The sequence below is a fragment of the Trachemys scripta genome, chromosome 2, assembly GCF_013100865.1.
Source record: "Trachemys scripta elegans isolate TJP31775 chromosome 2, CAS_Tse_1.0, whole genome shotgun sequence".
NCBI classification, from domain to species: Eukaryota; Metazoa; Chordata; order Testudines; family Emydidae; genus Trachemys; species Trachemys scripta.
In genome coordinates, this window is record NC_048299.1 from 219,682,789 (window position 1) to 219,701,867 (window position 19,079).

The following is a 19,079-nucleotide window of genomic DNA, read 5'->3' on the forward strand; positions in this document are numbered from 1 at the left end:
CAAGCCTGAGTCTATTTTAACTTTAAATGCTGAATGTGGCACAATATGACAAAACTCTAAGATGGAGGAAAATACATGTGTGATGGAAACAAGTTATTAATTTAAAACTATTCCTTATAATTTCAGTTTCAGGATTCAGAATTTCTGATGGAAGCTTATAAAGGAGACAAAATCATGGCTAAAATAAATTTGTTTTTAAAATGAGGGGTTCCACCCATAAAGGAAGGAAGGAGAGCCATATTTCTGTAAATGGCTAAAATAGGCTTATTGTGGAAAATCTTTTGTGAGTTTGTGGTGTTTAGACCTCTTGGGAACACTTCAAGAATTCTAGTATGGCATCAAGGAACTGGTTTATCTGCACTAGTATTTTCATACTGATCCAGAGATTATTTCAAGAATTTCCATGTAGAGTCTTCAGAGTTGGATGGTGATTCGGCAATTATTTTTCAATGTGCTGTAGAAAGAAAAGTTAAAGGAAGACATTGAACCCTGTCAAAAGCTTAAAATTAAGTTGCTCTCCATTGCTCATTACTTCATAACGGAAAGCAGGTTATGCAAGTAGTAACAAAAATGGTATGCAGTTATACCAAAACTGCATGTCTCTGATCTGAATCATCATGCCGAGTGCTTTTATTCACTTAAGTGCAGGTATCATAAGTGCTTTTAAAAAAAAAAATTAAATTGCAGCTACAGAAAATTGACTGTAAAACTGGCACTTCTTACTCAGCCGATCTCATCTGTGTTCTGCTTACTCTAGTGACTTCTTGCTTCTGTTAGCTTCAGACAGTAACAGCTTTGGTAGAGTGATATGGATTCTGTTCTAGATCATATCTTAGAATTGTTAATGTCCAGTTGCAGAGTTTCTGTTGTGGGTGAGGCACATGCCAAAAATAATATATCTTGGCTTTCAGATCCCAGGTTGTGTTGGAAGGACTGGGAGCTAGAAAAAGACAATGTATTTATAAAACTGAACAGATTTTATCTGGAATAAGTGAGGCAGCAAGCATGGAACCCCATGTTGTAATTTTTAGTCATTTTTCAAAAGAGATACTTAAAGTATCATTGCTTCTAAACAGCAATCACTAGAGGAAATGGGCCTCTATTTTTCAGCATTCTAGAAATACTTAGATTCAGTTTTCAAATATGTTGAATTAGCTAGCAGTAGGCCACGAACTGCGAAGCAGGTAGTAAAAGTTTAAGGTGAAATAAAAACATTGTACTTCTATATTAATGGATAACTAAGCGCTCTGTATAAGATTATTTCAATCAAACTTCTAAACTGGCAGGTAGTTATTAAATAGTGTTCTGTTTTAGTTGTTTTACATTTGAATCTGTGACACAGGATGCATCATGGACACATCAAACATAGACCAGTTTCTCTGCACTCCATGTCAATGCATGAGAGGCCTGATGCATTTTAAAAAAAAAAAATATTGAACAGCTCCTTTTAACATGCACATCTTAAATCAGACCCGATTAAGATGAAGAAACTCCTTTTAAGTTTACATGTAACACAGGCATCAAGTTCCTCATGTAGAAAGGTTATTTTCCTGATGGCAGTGACGTCATCTTACAGTGCATAATGTGTCGTAGTGATTGATCATCTTACACTAACCCTTTCAAGGTTCTGTGGATACATTGTGAATTCCTTCCAAATGTGGTGATGGAGTCCCATCTTATAGAGTCGTTCATCCTGGCAAGGTACTTCTCCCCTCCCCCGCCATAAGCTTGAAGGTCCCTTCACTTTTATCAATAGGTTAATTGAAATCCTGGAGTCCACCCAACTTTTTAACGCCAAATACAAAAATAGGATTTCCTGTTACCAAGACAATCAGCAGCTGTTTACAGAAGTTTCTATCTTTCTCTTGCAGCCTGACAGTCTTGTAACTTGAGCATCATGTCAAGTCTCATTCCATTTGGGGCTGTGAGAGGTTATACTATCTCTCTGCGTTCCAGATAAGTGACCAGGTTAGAAAGCATTGGGGGCCTCCTGGTTTCTATGCAAGGAAGCAAGAGTTAGCTAGGAGGATCATGCAACACCTAGAGCGCATTAGCCTCACAGAAAGCCAGTCTGGAGCACAGGAGAGGAAGTGCAAGCTAATAAGGAGCTTGGGAGTATGGGTATCTCAGGTTATGTCTCACTACAGAACCCATACTGGCATAGCTGTGCATGTGTAGCTCCTTAGTAAAGATGTGGCCCATGCCAACAAGAGTTTTCTGTTGGTGTAGAAATGTCATCTACCTCCCTGGATGACATTTGCTACATTGACAAAAGTCCTCTACCATCAATATGACTGTGTCTACACTAGAGGTTTTGTCGGCATAGCTATGTTGGTCCAGGGTGTGGTTTTTTCACACCCCTAACAGATGTACCTGCTGACATAACTTTTAAGTGTAGACCAAGTTTCAGCAGTTGTACTGGAAATCTACTTTTCGTGAAGATAACACTACTAATCTGGTTTTGTTTAAAGTCTCTTTAGTGTTTTTTATAAACTGTTTTGTTTGGTAGTCTTTGAAAGTTTTGTTTTCTCTCTTTCTAAAAGAGGCAATACAAAGACTGTTTGCTGCCTGATTAAGTACTTTTTACTTGTTTGGAAGAGTAAAAGAAATGTTGTTTCAGCACATTTGAAGTTATACATACTATGGGACAGATCAAGAGAAGCAGAGACTGAGGAGGAGGAAGTAGTTGTAGGCAGGCAGGAGAGTTTAGGGAACAAACCAAGACTGTTGCCTTGAATTCAGGGTCTGACTCTAGAACTGCAAGCTATAAGGTTAGTTGGAATTTCCTTCTGCCCTCATTATTGAGGGACTGCTGGGAGACTACTCAAGAACATGATTGAATATGCTTCAGCTGCCAGTCTCAAGTCTGTTCAATAGACTTCAGTGATGCCAAGTAGTTGTCTCTTAGTATGTAACCAAGCATTATTGTTTAGATTTGGCTTATAAACAAGAGCTCAGGTTTACTTTCTTTCTTGGCAAGGTGTGTCCAAACTGTTGGTCTCTATCTTGAATTAAGCAGGAACTGAGGATATCTCAAATGTTGCCCCCTTCAGGATGTATCTTAACCAAATATGTATAACAACATTAAAATAATGTTATGGCAACAAAGTGAAGAGCACACCAATTAGGAAATAACAGAGTTAAGGCCTGTGCAATTTTAAATCTGCCCCTTTGTTTTTATGTATTATGATAGTAATTTATTACAAGATCACATGTTTTTCCCCAGGCCCTCTGCTTCATTTCACATACAAAATAACAGTGCTGAATGAATAAGACAGCTGTTGAATATTTTTTTTGTCCTCATTGTTCCCTGTGGCCCCATGCATTATTATAGCATACCATCCAAACACTGCTGGGCCATATAGTTTGCTGCCTCACAAACACTAATGAATCTATTCTCATGACTCCCCTGTGAGGTCATGAAATGCAATCATCATTTTACAGATGCTTAAATGAGGCACAGGAAAATTGACTCCCAAGTTGCATGGGGAGCCTGTTGCAGAGGCAGGGATAGAACACGTTTTTTCTAGGTTCCAGTCTAGCATATTATCCGTGAATTGTTCTCAACCTCTTGTATCCACAATACAACTGCAACAAATGTGGCAGGCATGCTCTGCATCTTGGAACAATTCACTATACAGTCCTGCCTAATTCTTGGTCTTATGTGATTATGTAATTAAAGATTGTGTCGTATATACATACAAGAGGGCAGAGTTAAGTTTGGGTAGGCCACCTTATCTTCATTATGTCCTGACTTTTGACTGCTTCATTTTTGCAAACTCAATGTTCATTTGAGGTCTTAGGGTAAACCCCACAAAATTTTATACCCAATCTAGCTGTGCAGTTACTAAAGCAAAATACTTTATCTTACACGCTTTTCTGCACCAATTCTCATTTGAGATCTGCCTTCCTCCCTGCATATCTTCATTCAAATTTGCTTAAACAGTATTTGCGTAGAATGTTGACAAACCGCTAGGAGGTGGTTTGCGAACAGGGGCCACTAACAGAGAGTTTCAAGAAGGAGTTTGGAAGGGGAGTGGGAAGGGGGCAAGGTATACTTGCCAATCTTTAAAGCCTTTAAACTAAACTATAATCAAAACTTCTGGATTCAAACAAAAACTCTCTCATTAACCCAGGTAGCTGTAGGAGAGAATGCAGGCAGAAGCCCAGCAGCAGAGTGGAGGCTATCCTGTTTATTGCACTCAGTGTAGCATGTATGATTACCTACCCTGTAGCGTATATGTGCATTCCGTGCAAGGAGCTCCTGGCCCTCAGAGACCGCGTACAGGATTTGAAGGCCGGGGTGGCGGAACTGGAGGAGCTAAGGGAGGCAGATGAGGCTTTCCGGGACACTGTGGATTTGTCCAAACTCCGGTCAGACAGCTCCTGCACTGTTAAGGAGGATAAAAGGCTCAGGGAAGGAGAGCAGTCAATGGGAGTAGAGGGAAACCTTCCCATAGTTGGGACCCTCCTTCCAGATGATTTTGGGGTATCCTCTAGCACTGAGGTTACCTCTCCGGGGGAGGGAACTCCAGTCATTAGGAAAAGGCATGTGTTAGTAATGGGAGACTCGATCATTAGAAACCTAGCTGGGTTTGTGATGACCGGGAGAACCGTATGGTGACTTGCCTGCCTGGTGAGAAAGTTGCGGCTCTCTCGAGGCATCTAGACAGACTTATGTGTAGTGCTGGGAGGAGCCGGTGGTCGTGGTACATGTAGGTACCAATGACATAGGGAAGGGTATGAGAGATGTCCTGGAGGCCAAATTTAGGCTGCTAGGAAAGAGACTGAAATCCAGGACCTCTATGGTAGCATTCTCAGAAATGCTTCCAGTTCCACGCGCAGGGCCAGGTAGGCAGGCAGAGCTTCAGAGTCTCAATGCGTGGATGAGACGATGGTGTAGAGAGGAGGGGTTTAGATTTATTAGGAACTGGGGAAACTTTTGGGATGGGGGAGCCTGTACAGGAAAGCTGGGCTCCACCTAAACCAAAGTGGATCCAGACTGCTGGCACTTAATTTAAAAACTGCTCTGTGACCTTTTTAATGTTAAGAGATGGGGGAAAGCTGATTGCTGCAGAGTAGCACGTGGATCGGAGAGAGACTTCTCTTAAGAGGAGAGCCTATTGATAGAGATTCTCTAGGTTATAGTCAGGAGGAGAGGATGGAAAAGGATAAAGTATGGGCTAGATCAGACGAGAAACATTCACATAAAAAAGAATCTGACGCGTCAGAAAAGGGCAAACAAATAAACAGTGACAAGTTTTTTAAAGTGCTTGTACACAGATGCTAGAAGTCTAAATAATAAGATGGGTGAACTAGAGTGACTTGTGTTAAAGGAGGATATTGATATAATAGGCATCACAGAAACCTGGTGGAGTGGGGACAATCAATGGGACACAGTCATTCGGGGGTACAAAATATATCGGAAGGACAGAACAGGTCATGCGGTGGGGGGCAGGGGGAGAGAGTGGCACTATATGTGAAAGAAAATGTAGAATCAAATGAAGTAAAAATCTTAAATGAATCCACAGGTTCCATAGAATCTCTAGGGATGGTAATTCCATGCTCTAATAAGAATATAACAGTAGGGATCTACTGTCGACCAACTGACCAGGATAGTGATAGTGATGATGAAATGCTATCAAAATAAAGATCTCAATAATAGTGGGGGATTTCAATTATCCCCTGACTGGGTACATGTCACCTCAGGACGAAATGCAGAAACAAAATTTCTTGATACTTTAAATGACTTCTTCTTCAAGCAGCTGCTACAGGCACCCACAAGGGGAGAGGCAATTCTCGATTTAGACCTGAGTGGAGCGTAAGATCTGGTCCAAGAGGTAACTATAACAGGACTGCTTGGAAATAGTGACCATAATATAACAACATTTAACATTCCTGTGGTGGGAAGAACACCTCAACAGCCCAACACTGTGGCATTTAATTTCAGAAAGGGGAACCACGCAAAAATGAGGAGATTAGTTAAACAGAAATTAAAAGGTACAGTGACTAGAGTGAAATCCCTGCAAGCTGCATGGGCACTTTTCAAAGACACCATAATAGAGGGCCAACTTAAAGGTATACCCTAAATTAAAAAACACAGTAAAAGAACTAAAAAAGAGCCACCGTGGCTTGGCTTAACCATGTAAAAGAAGCAGTGAGCGATAAAAAGGCATCTTTTAAAAAGTGGAAGTCAGATCCTAGTGAGGTAAATAGACAGGAGCATAAACACTGCCAAATTAAGTGTAAAAATGTAATAAGAAAAGCCAAAAAGGGGTTTGAAGAACAGCTTGTCAAAAACTCAAAAGGTAATAACAAAATGTTTAAGTAAATCAGAAGCAGGAAGCCTGCTAAACAACCAGTGGGGGCCCTGGACGATCAAGATACAAAAGGAGTACTTAAAGACGATAAAGTCATTGTGGAGAAACTAAACGAATTCTTCGCTTCGGTCTTCACGGCTTAGGATGTTAGGGAGATTCCCAAACCTGAGCCGTCCTTTGTAGGTGACAAATCTGAGGAATTGTCACAGATTGAGGTATCACTAGAGGAGGTTTTGGATTTCATTGATAAACTTAACAGTAACAAGTCACCGGGACCAGATGGCATTCACCCAAGAGTTCTGAAAGAACTCAAATGTGAAATTGCGGAGCTATTAACTATGGTTTGTAACCTGTCCTTTAAATCAGCTTATGTACCCAATGACTGGAAGATAGCTAATGTAACGCCAATATTTAAAAAGGGCTCTAAAGGTGATACCGGCAATTACAGACCAGTAAGTCTAACATCAGTACCGGGCAAATTGGTTGCAACAATAGTAAAGAATAAAATTGTCAGACAAATAGAAGAACATAAATTGTTGGGCAAAAGTCAACGTGGTTTCTGTAAAGGGAAATCATGTCTTCCTAATCTATTAGAGTTCTTTGAAGGGGTCAACAAACATGTGGACAAGGGGGAAAATGAAATTTAATGAGGATAAATGTAAAGTAATGCACATTGGAAAAAATAACCCCAACTATACATACAATATGATGTTGGATAATTTAGCTACAACTAATCAGGAAAGAGATCTTGGAGTCGTGGATAGTTCTCTGAAGGCGTTCACACAGCGTGCAGCAGCAGTCAAAAAAGCAAACAGGATGTTAGGAATCATTCAAAAAGGGATGGAGAATAAGACGGAGAATATCTTATTGCCCTTATATAAGTCCATGGTATGCTCACATCTTGAATACTGCGTACAGATGTGTTCTCCTCATCTCAAAAAAGTTATACACCTCTACCTCGATATAACGCTGTCCTCGGGAGCCAAAACATTTTACTGCGTTATAGGTGAAACCACGTTGTATCGAACTTGCTTTGATCCACTGGAGTGCGCAGCCCCGCCCCCCCCCGGAGCACTGCTTTACCACATTGTATCCAAATTCGTGTTATATCGGGTCACGTTATATTGGGGTAGAGGTGTACTAGCATTAGAAAAGCTTCAGAGAAGGGCAACTAAAATGATGAGGGGGTTGGAACAGGTCCCATATGCGGAGAGATTAAAGAGGCTAGGACTTTTCAGCTTGGGAAAAAAGGAGACTAAGGGGGGATATGATAGAGATATATAAAATCAGGAGTGGTGTGGAGAAAGTGAATAAGGAAAAGTTATTTACTTGTTCCCATAATATAAGACCTAGGGGCCACCAAATGAAATTAATGGGCAGCAGGTTTAAAACAAATAAAAGGAAGTTCTTCACACAGCAGACAAGCAGCCTGTGGAACTCCTTGCCTGAGGAGGTTGTGAAGGCTAGGACTATAACCAGGTTTAAAAGAGAACTAGATAAATTCATGGAGGTTAAGTCCATTAATGGCTATTAGCCAGGATGGGTAAGGAATGGTGTCCCTAGCCTCTGTTTGTCAAAGGGTGGAGATGGATGGCAGGAGAGAGATCACTTGAGTATTACCTGTTAGGTTCACTCCCTCTGGAGCACCTGGCATTGGCCACTGTCGGAAGACAGGATACTGGGCTGGATGGACTTTTAGTCTGCCCATTATGGCCATTTTTATGTGTATTATAAAATCTAGTGCAGTGATGAGCAACCTGTGGTGGGCTTCGAGACATTTTGCTGGTGTTGACCATCCGCTGGCACGTCTCCCTGCAGCTCCCAGTGGCCACGGTTTGCCATTCCTGACCAATAGGAGATGCGGGAAGCAGCGGCCAGCACGTACCTGCCACGGGGGGCTGTGTCTGCAGACAGTCAATGTCAGCAAAATGTCTTGTGGCCCTCAGATTACCCTGATGGGCTGCAGGTTGCCCACCACTTATCTAGTGAGTATGTGCATCATCCTTCGTAAAAACCTTTATGATTTTCAAAAATCACAGTTAACTTTTCCCGGACTACAGAAAGGCATATATGCCCCATAGACAGTCTTATACAAATTCAGTTTTTTTTTTCAAATTGCCAAGTCACTATAGCTGTTCTCCTCTCCTCCTCGCCCCCCCCCCCAAAAAAAGTATGTATGTATCTATCTATAGAATATGGTATATTTTTACTCCACTTTTGTTCAAACTTTGGTTTTTTAAAAAAAAATTATAAGCAGTTGAAAATGTAAGTGATCCCTCATTATGTGTGTCACTTACTAACATAAATGCTAATAATGAGAGGAAGGGATGTCTTGTAGTTAAGACTCTGGGCTGGGACTCAGGAGATGTGTTCAGTTCCTGGCTCTGCTACAGACTCAATGTGTCAACCTTGGATAAGTCACTCAAATCTCTGTGTCTGTTTCCTATCTTTAAAAATACATTTTTCCCCATCTTTTGTCATGTCCATCTACGGGGTAGCAACTGTTTTTTACTCTGCATCTGAATAGAGCCTAGCATAATGGGGCCTGATCTAAGCTGGGGCATCTAGGCATTACTGTAGCAAAGTAATTATTAACATAGCGTAGACTTCAATCTTGAGGATGAGGAATCCACTGAAATTGGTTTATTTTCTTGAGAGAAGAGAATTACTTGTATATCTTTAGAGAAGAAATGCTTCATTTCAGTGGATTTCCACTTGTCCAGTGTCCTTTCCATAGAGTTGATGGTATTGTTACTCCTGGGGGAATTCTGCACCACTGTGCTTGTGCAGAAACTCTGCCCCGCCCCTCATAGATGCTCTTTGCTTCCCTGCAGAAAAATGGTTTCTGTGGGGAAGCAAAGAGAAGCTGCAACAGTGCTCATTCACCCCTGCCAAGCAGCACAGGCAGGGGAGAGATAAGCCACTGTGGGGGAGGGAAGGAAGGGGGTTCTGTGGATGCCTCAGCTGCCCAGGGATATTAGTCCCAGCTGGGGGGAGAGGGGGAGGAGGAGGACGAGGATGTCAGAAATGGAGTTTCCCCTCCCCTGCACAGAGCAGTTGGGCTGGGTCAGATCAACTCCAGAAACCTCCTCTGGCTGCAGGAAGCCCCCCACCCCCTCTGTACCAAAAATACCATATTATACCGTTGGCGGGGAACAGCGAACAGCAGCCACTGGGAGCTGCAGGCAGCCGTACCTGTGGATGGACAATGTAAACAAACTGTCTTGCGGCCACAGCAGGTTGCCCACCACTGATATACATCATAAACAAAAAAAGGGCAGACACCTAAAAGGCTGTCTTTTAAGTGTTTTCTGCTTGTTTTACATTGTAAATTTAGGTACAGTGTAGTCTAGAATACTCTGACTGAAGAGCTAGTCAGATGTCTCCACAAGAGCCAAGAGTGGAAACTGAATAGTTGAGGGAAAGAGATTTTTAGTCAGACTTTAACATTTTGTTTTTTTATTTTTTTATCACTTGATTGATTGACTAATATGGTTAAAAAGGAAGATTTGGCTGAAGATTCAGCACACTTGCCCTTTTAGTTGAGGTGGCAGAACAAACGATGACTCCAAGTCTTCCATCAAAACAAGTAGGGCCCCCTCCTTCCACCAACCTTTCATGTTGTCTTTATACTTCAGAGAAACACATGGAATGGGGGGGAGGATATGTCACCTCTAAAATTTCCTGTTATTATAATGGAATGACTATGTTGAAAACTCATTTACTTTTCACTATTTATGCTGTTGGTGTTTTGCCTTTCAGTCAGTTTGACAATAAAAACGCACACTAGTAGTTTCACATTCTTGTCTTTATGGGATAGATTACAAACACTCCCTGGGTTACGCAAATCCGATTTACACAAATCCGCACTTACGGAATAAGTTCTCTAAGCTTTTTTTGGTGTGCGTAATTGTCGGGTATACGTTCCCGACTTACGCAAAGTGTTCCGGAACGGAACGCTTGCGTAAGTCGGGGAGCGTCTGTAATGCTGCAATGTTTAGGTTACATTCAAGGCATGGCATTCTGATATTTTCTATCTTCGTTTCTCTTTCCTAATGGTTCCTAATATTGTTAGTTTTTTTGACTGCCGCTGGATATTGAGCAGATGTTCTCAGAGAACTATCCATGATGACTCCAAGATCTTTCTTGAGTGGTAGCAGCTAATTTAGAACCCATCATTTTGTATGTATAGTTTGGATTGTTTTCCAGTGTGCACTACTTTGCACTTATCAACACTGAATTTCATCCGCCATTTTGTTGCCCAGTCACCCAGTTTTGTGAAATTCTTTTGTAATTATTCGCAGTCAGCTTTGGACTTAATGATCTTGAATAAGTTAGTGTCATCTGCACTGTTTACTCTTTTTCCAGATCATTTATGAACATGTTGAACAGCACTGGTCCCAATACAGATCTCATTTATCACTTCGTAGTTTGAAAACTGACCATTTGTTCCTACCCTCTCTTTCCTATCTTTAAACCAGTTACTGATCCATGAGAGGACCTTCTGTCTTGTTCCATGACTGCTTACTTTGCTTAAGAGCTTTTGGTGTGGGACCTTATGACAGGTTTTCTGGAAGTCCAGGTACATTATATCAATTGAATCACACCTGTTGACACTCTCGAAGAATTCTAATAGATTGGTGAGGCATGATTTCCCTTTACAAAAGCCATGTTGACTCTTCCCCAACATATCATGTTAATCTATGTGTCTGATAATTCTGTTGTGTACTATAGTTTCAGCTAATTTGCTTGTTACTGAAGTTAGGCCTACTGGCCTGTGGCTGCCAGAATTGCCTCTGGAGCCTTTTTTAAAAACCGGAATTACATTAGTTATCTGCTGGTCATCTGGTACGGGGGCTGATTTAAACAATAGGTTATATAACATAGTTAGTAGTTCTGTGATTTCACATTTGAGTTCCTTCAGAACTCTTGGGTGGATACTATCTGGTCCTGGTAACTCATTACTGTTTAATCATTTTGTTCCAAAATTTCCTTTATTGACACCTCAATTTGGGACAGTTCCTCAGGATTGTCACTCAAAAAGAATGGTTCAGGTATGGGAATCTCCCTCACATACTCTGCAATGAAGACTGATGCAAAGATTTCATTTAGCTTCTCAATGGCCTTGTCTTCCTTAAGTTCTCCGTTAGCACCTTTATCGTCCAGTTCCCCCACTGATTGTTTGGCAGGCTTCCTGCTTCTGGTGTACTTCAAAAGTTTTTTTTGTTTTTGTTTTTAGTTTGTGTCTTTTGCTATTTGCTCCTCAAATTCTTCTTTGGCCTGCCTAATTATACTTTTATGCTTGACTTGCCAGAGTTTGTTCCTTTCTATTTTCCTCGGTAGTATTTGATTTCAAATTTTTAAAGGATACCTTTTTGCCTTTAATCGCCTTGTTTACTCTGCTGTTTAGCTATGATTGCATTTTTTGCTGTTCTTACTCGTTTTTTTAATTAATTACTTTATTTATTTTTAATTTGGGGTACGTGTTTAGTTTGAGCTTATATTATGGTGTTTTAAAATAATTTCCTTGCAGGCATTTCACTCTTGTGATTGTTTGTAGGGTGTAGGTATCTAAAAAGGTGTCATAAGGAGGAGGGAGAAAACTTGTTCACCTTAGCCTCTAAGGATAGAACAAGAAGCAGTGGGCTTAACCTGCAGCAAGGGAGGTCTAGGTTGGACATTAGGAAAAAGTTCCTAACTGTCAGGGTGGTTAAACACTGGAATAAATTGCCTAGGGAGGTTGTGGAATCTCCATCTCTGGAGATATTTAAGAGTAGGTTAGATAAATGTCTATCAGGGATGGTCTAGACAGTAGTTGGTCCTGCCATGCGGGCAGGGGACTGGACTCGATGACCTCTCGAGGTCCCTTCCAGTCCTAGAATCTATGAATCTATGTTGCTTTGCAGTGTTCTTTTTGCTTTCACTTAATAGAATAAAGATTGTTTTCAAACAAACAAACACAATTCTTGTATTGAAAGACAACAACCAGAGGAGAGAGTTAAATGAAAAAAATGATCAGCAATGAGGGGAATGGGGAAAGGGAAGGTCTGAGGAGGAGGGGTCCCGGGATGGCTACAGATTTGTGTATGTCCAGGGATCATACCCAACCTTCTCCTTTGGAGTACAATGCAGTGGGTGCTGTACTTCAGCAGGGCCAAACTACAGAGGGATGGGTGTTGAGTGCAGTGGGTAGTGGGAGGCTACAGTGCTGGACTGTGAGGAGGGAGGAGTGGAATGCTGTGGGTAGAGAGTGGAGCCAGGAGGTTAATAATAGTGTGTTGGCGGTGTGTTTGGGGCGCAGGGGAAAGAGTTTTGCGACAGCAGCTGCAGGGGAGGGCAGATGTGGAGCTGCTCGGTTTGAAGAGCTGGTATCATAGAATATCAGGGTTGGAAGGGACCTCAGGAGGTAATCTAGTCCAACCCCCTGCTCAAAGCAGGACCAATCCCCAACTAAATCATCCCAGCCAGGGCTTTGTCAAGCCTGACCTTAAAAACCTCTAAGGAAGGATATTCCATCACCTCCCTAGGTAACCCATTCCAGTGCTTCACCAGCCTCCTAATGAAAAAGTTTTTCCTAATATCCAACCTGAACCTCCCCCATTGCAACTTGAGACCGTTACTCCTTGTTCTGTCATCTGGTACCACTGAGAATAGTCTAGATCCATCCTCTTTGGAACCCCCTTCCAGGTAGTTGAAAGCAGCTATCAAATCCCCCCTCGTTCTTCTCTTCTGCAGACTAAACAATCCCAGTTCCCTCAGCCTCTCCTCTTAAGTCATGTGCTCCAGCCTCTTAATCATTTTTGTTGCCCTCTGCTGGACTCTTTCCAATTTTTTCCACATCCTTCTTGTAATGTGGGGCCCAAAACTGGACACAGTACTCCAGATGAGGCCTCACCAATGCAGAATAGAGAGGAATGATCACATCCCTTGGTCTGCTGGCAATGCCCCTACTTATACAGCCCAAAATGCCATTAGTCTTCTTGGCAACAAGGACACACTGTTGACTCATATCCAGCTTCTCATCCACTGTAACCCCTAGGTCCTTTTCTGCAGAACTGCTGCCTAGCCATTCGGTCCCTAGTCTGTAGGAGTGCATGGGATTCTTCCGTCTTAAGTGCAGGACTCTGCACTTGTCCTTGTTGAACCTCATCAGATTTCTTTTGGCCCAGTCCTCTAATTTTTCTAGTTTCCTCTGTATCCTGTCTCTACCCTCCAGCATATCTACCACTCCTCCCAGTTTAGTGTCATCTGCAAACTTGCTGAGGGTGCAGTCCATGCCATCCTCCAGATCATTAATGAAGATATTGAACAAAACCGGCCCCAGGACCGACCCTTGGGGCACTCCGCTTGATACCGGCTGCCAACTAGACATGGAGCCATTGATCACTACCCATTGAGCCTGACGATTTAGAGAACTTTCTATCCACCTTCTAGTCCATTCATCCAGCCCATACTTCTTTAACTTGCTGGCAAGAATACTGCGGGAGACACTAACAAAAGCATTGCTAAAGTCAAGGAATAACACGTCCACTGCTTTCCCCTCATCCACAGAGTCAGTTATCTCATCATAGAAGGCAATTAGGTTAGTCAGGCATGACTTGCCCTTGGTGAATCCATGCTGACTGTTCCTGATCACTTTCCTCTCCTCTGAGTGCTTCAGAATTGATTCCTTGAGGACCTGCTTCATAATTTTTCCAGGGCCTGAGGTGAGGTTGACTGGCCTGTAGTTCCCCGGATCCTCCTCCTTCCCTTTTTTAAAGATGGGCACTACATTAGCTCTTTTCCAGTCATCCGGGACCTCCCCCAATCACCATGAGTTTTCAAAGATAATGGCTAATGGCTCTGCAATCACGTCTGCTAACTCCTTTAGCACCCTCGCATGCAGCGCATCCGGCCCCATGGACTTGTGCTTGTCCAGCTTTTCTAAATAGTCCTGAACCACTTCTTTCTCCGCATAGGGCTGGTCACCTTTTTCCCCATGCTGTGCTGCCCAGTGCAGCAGTGTGAGAGCTGACCTTGTTTGTGAAGACAGAGGCAAAAAAATCATTGAGTACATTAGCTTTTTCCACATCCCTCCCTCATTCAGTAAGGGGGCCCACACTTTCCTTGACTTTCTTCTTGTTGCTAACATACCTGAAGCAACCCTTTTTATTACTCTTAACATCTCTTGCCAGCTGCAACTCCAAGTGTGCTTTGGTCTTCCTGATTTCACTCCTGCATGCCTGAGCAATATTTTTATACTCCTCCTCCCTGGTCATTTGTCCAATCTTACACTTCTTGTAAGCTTCTTTTTTGTGTTTAAGATCAGCAAGGATTTCACTGTTAAGCCAAGCTGGTCGCCTGCCATATTTACTATTCTTTCTACACATCGGGATGGTTTGTTCCTGCAACCTCAATAAGGATTCTTTAAAATACAGCCAGTTCTCCTGGACTCCTTTTCCCCTCATGCTATTCTCCCAGGGGATCCTGCCTATCAGTTCCCTGAGGGAGTCAGTCTGCTTTTCTGAAGTCCAGGGTCCATATTCTGCTGCTCTCCTTTCTTTCTTGTGTCAGGATCCTGAACTTGACCATCTCATGGTCACTGCCTCCCAGGTTCCCGTCCACTTTTGCGTCCCCTACGAATTCTTCGCTGTTTGTGAGCAGCAGGTCAAGAAGAGCTCTTCCCCTAGTTGGTTCCTCCAGCACTTGCACCAGGAAATTGTCCCCTACATTTTCCAAAAACTTCCTGGATTGTCTGTGCACCACTGTATTGCTCTCCCAGCAGAGATCAAGCCTCTGATCTAGTAACTTCTGTTAGTTGCCGGAAGAAAGCCTCGTCCACCTCATCCCCCTGGTCTGGTGGTCTGTAGCAGACTCCCACCACGACATCACCCTTGTTGCTCACACTTCTGAACTTAATCCAGAGACACTCAGGTTTTTCTGCAGTTTCATACCAGAGCTCTGAGCAGTCATACTGCTCTCTTACATACAATGCAAGTCCCCCACCTTTTCTGCCCTGCCTGTCCTTCCTGAACAGTTTATATCCATCCATGCCAGTACTCCAGTCATGGGAGTTATCCCACCAAGTCTCTGTTATTCCAATCACATCATAGTTCCTTGAATGTGCCAGGACTTCTAGTTCTCCCTGCTTGTTTCCCAGACTTCTTGCATTTGTGTATAGGCGCTTAAGATAACTCGCTGATCATCCCACTTTCTCAGTATGAGTCAGGAGTCCTCCCCTCTTGCGCTCTCCTGCTCGTGCTTCCTCCCGGTATCCCACTTCCCCACTTACGTTAGGGCTTTGGTCTCCTTCTCCCGGTGAACTTAGTTTAAAGTCCTCCTCACTAGGTTAGCCAGCCTGCTTGCGAAGATCCTCTTCCCTCTCTTCATTAGGTGGAGCTCGTCTCTGCCTAGCACTCCTTCTTGGAACACCATCCTGTGGTCAAAGAATCCAAAGCCTTCTTTCCAACACCATCTGCGTAGCCATTTGTTGACTTCTACGATTCGACAGTCTCTACCCAGGCCTTTTCCTTCCACAGGGAGGATGGACGAGAACACCACTTGCCCCTCAAACTCCTTTATCCTTCTTCCCTGAACCATGTAGTCTGCAGTGATCTGCTCAAGGTCATTCTTGGCAGTATCGTTGGTGCCCACGTGGAGAAGCAGGAAGGGGTAGCAATCCGAGGGCTTGATGAGTCTCGGCAGTCTCTCCGTCAAATCGTGAATCCTAGCTCCTGGTAAGCAGCACGCTTCTCGGCTGAAGCGTGTCCATGTGGCGCTCTTAAGTGTCCTTTTTCTTGGTGGCAGAGTGCATCATAACCTCACGGAGAAAGTCCTCCTTAGTTCTTCTTGGCCGCTTTCTAATTCTGCACAGCCATTCTGCCGCCGATAACAAAGAGGGAGGCTGGGCTCCCAAGATCATCTCTGTGAAATTTAAATGCAACATTTTACAGAAGCAATATTGTTTGCAACACAGACAACACTGATTTAGTGCTTTAAAACACAGCCAGTACTCTCACACCTGTCACTAACTGGCTGACCCCAGGCAAGCACACATGAGCCACAAGACCCCCAAAATGGTGAGTAGTCGCAGGGTCAGTGTAAATCACTCTTCCTGTACCCTGCTGTACACTGGGCACGTGGCTCTTGGGGAGAGCCAGCACTGTAGGGGGGGGCCTAATAATCATTCCTGTTCACACACTTTCCACAGGAGGTGATCATTATGGAAGATATCTCGCTGCTGAGGGTGAGCAGGGAATCAAGGGGAGGGTCTTCTCCAAGTCTCCGGCTTCCGCCCTGGCACCTATGCGGCTCTCCTGTGTACAGCAACTGTTCTCCCATCCGTCCCTCCGTGATGGCACAGTGACGCGGGAAAGTTACTATTAATGGGGCAAGAAACAAAGCAGCACTGCCGAGGAATCTGTGGCAGTGGATTGCCCATTATCTCCGCAGGAGTTTTCTGGAGATTCCCATGAAGTGAGGGAGTCTATCAACAGTCTGTTCTGCCACTCAGACTGTGCATGCGGTGGGATACAAGCCTGCTTTCTGCAACGCTCCTATCCCCAACAACTTGCTTCAGCAATTCACAAAATCAGATCCACTTACTAGGGGTCTTTTCTCCTGTTTGCACTTTTTCAAGATACAACTGCTGTGAGTGGCTAGGCTCCTCCAGGGTAGAAAAGAACTCCTGGTTGCATGCATCTTTGGCCAGCAAGTCATCCTCTGCCTCTGGGTCCTCTTCCTTCTCTTCGTCCAAGATTTCCTCCTCCTGGCTCGATCCATTCTCAACTGGCACGCGAGCCAGCAAAGTATCCACAGGGTCCTTCGCAGTGGAGGTGGGGTTGCCACCGAGTATCGCATCCAGCTCTTTGTAGAACCGGCAGCTTTTACCCTACACTGCAATTTGTCCCAGTCATGGCCCCTTTCTATCATGCATCATGAAATCTGTCCATAGGTATCATAATTCCTATAGCTGGAGCGCAGCTGGAACTGCACAACCTCCTCTCCCCAAATGCCGATGATGAGGTTCAGCAGCTCGGCATTGCTCCAAGTGGGGGATCGCCTGGTGCGTGGAGCAGGCATGGCCACCTGGAAAGATGCACTGAGACCACTGCATGAATCACAGAGCAAACAGGAAGGGGACTTTCAAATTTGCAAAGGCATGTACGGTGTGGGGCTGAGGGTTGGTCACCTGAGGGCTGGGCAGTAGCATTCAAACCGATGACCAGAGAGGTGAGAACTGGTATTGTGGGATACCTCCGAGAGGCCAATCACAGGGCTGTAAGTGCCACAATGTCTACATTGGCATCTCAACACTGTAGCCCCGGCGCAGAAAGCTGTACGCCTCTCGAGGTGGTTTTTTAGAGCGCCAGAACTGTGCAGTTTCTGCACACTAAGCGGCTTGGCAGTGTGTACTCCTTGGGAGTTACCGCGCAGAAAGCTGCTTTACTGTGCAGAAACTTTCCAGTGTAAACAAGGCTTTAGTTTCATTCTCCTGCTGCTTAGTAAGTCTGAGCAGTAGCAGAGTGACTACAGCTGTCTGCAGATTTAGGAAGACAAAACTACATTGTTTTTTATTAGATTCAATTTAGAAGGATATCTTAACCGTAAATTCTAGAAATTTTTATTAATTTGAAATGTAATCCCAAATTCAGCAGAAATTGATGGCTTGAGCCTCCTATGTTCTCCAGGAAAAACTTCCCCCTTACCATAAATGATTTTTTCAAGCTGTGGTTTAAACTGCCTAATAGTGTCACTTTGTTTAGCTAAGTCTGAATTAATTTTCAATCTGAATACATTGCTACAAAGAAACAAGGACAAGACTTGTGTGAAAGCTTGGTCAGCGACATAGTTAGCAACTCAGACCTTTGGACTGTTGCATTTTAGGCTTGTATTAACATCATAGAGGGATTCCATTTCCAACAAGGATACTTTACCAAAAGTCTTCCTGTGACTTTAATTAGACAAGCTACTTTTCTCTACCCTGATGTGTACAGTTGCTGTGATTCCTACAGGCAAAATGCTTGGAGGATTTCAGATGACTGTATAAATCTATTAATAAAAATATTTGTTCCTAGCCAGCTGGAAAGATTAACAACTAATTTAATGAAAAACTGCAACCAAGTGTTAACTAGGGAATCTTGCCGCTTAACTGTCCCCCTCTATCCCTTTCTGAGAGACTTCATTCCTCTTGCATTTAAATTTGCCTCAGTTTTTACCTATTTACATCCTCCTGATTTTTTTGATTATAACTAGCTGAATTATGTAACTAAAGCAAAACACCACATTTCCTAGAAGTGTGTAAAACTTAAAGAAAAGAAAGCTGAAAGGTCCGTGTTCTACACTGTTGGCAGGCAGCAGCTTTGTCTGCTGATGAAGTTATGTCTTTATATAACTTAAGTGCATTTTTTTCTGGACCTTCTACTTTGTGGTATCATTCTTATGGCCTTGTTCTGCTATAATGCAACAAAATCTTGTAAAAGTGTTAGTGATTTTGCCATCCCATTCATGTAGGCTGTTCAATTACATTCCCTCTGTTCTGCCCCCACCGCCAGGATCGCTATCCCAGACACACTGAAAAATCACTGTAGGATTGGAGTTCCTGGTGTGCTCTGCTTTTTCTCTGTTTGGTAGGTTGTCAGTCAGATTATTCTGGCCACATTTTAAAGGTAGCAGGCATGTATCTGGCAATATGTAAGCAGCATGAAGGAAGGGATATGGAAGAGCGAAAGGTAAAAGTGCAAATGGAAGTGATAGAGAAACTATTTGTAGCGTACTGAG

General features: G+C 43.2%; 1 protein-coding gene across 1 annotated transcript in view; it reads left to right on the forward strand.

Annotated features, from left to right (window-relative positions):
* The window catches only part of RAB2A (RAB2A, member RAS oncogene family), an 85,905-nt gene that overhangs the window by 1,559 nt on the left and 65,267 nt on the right, over nt 1-19,079 (forward strand). The gene's annotated exons all lie outside the window — the stretch shown is intronic.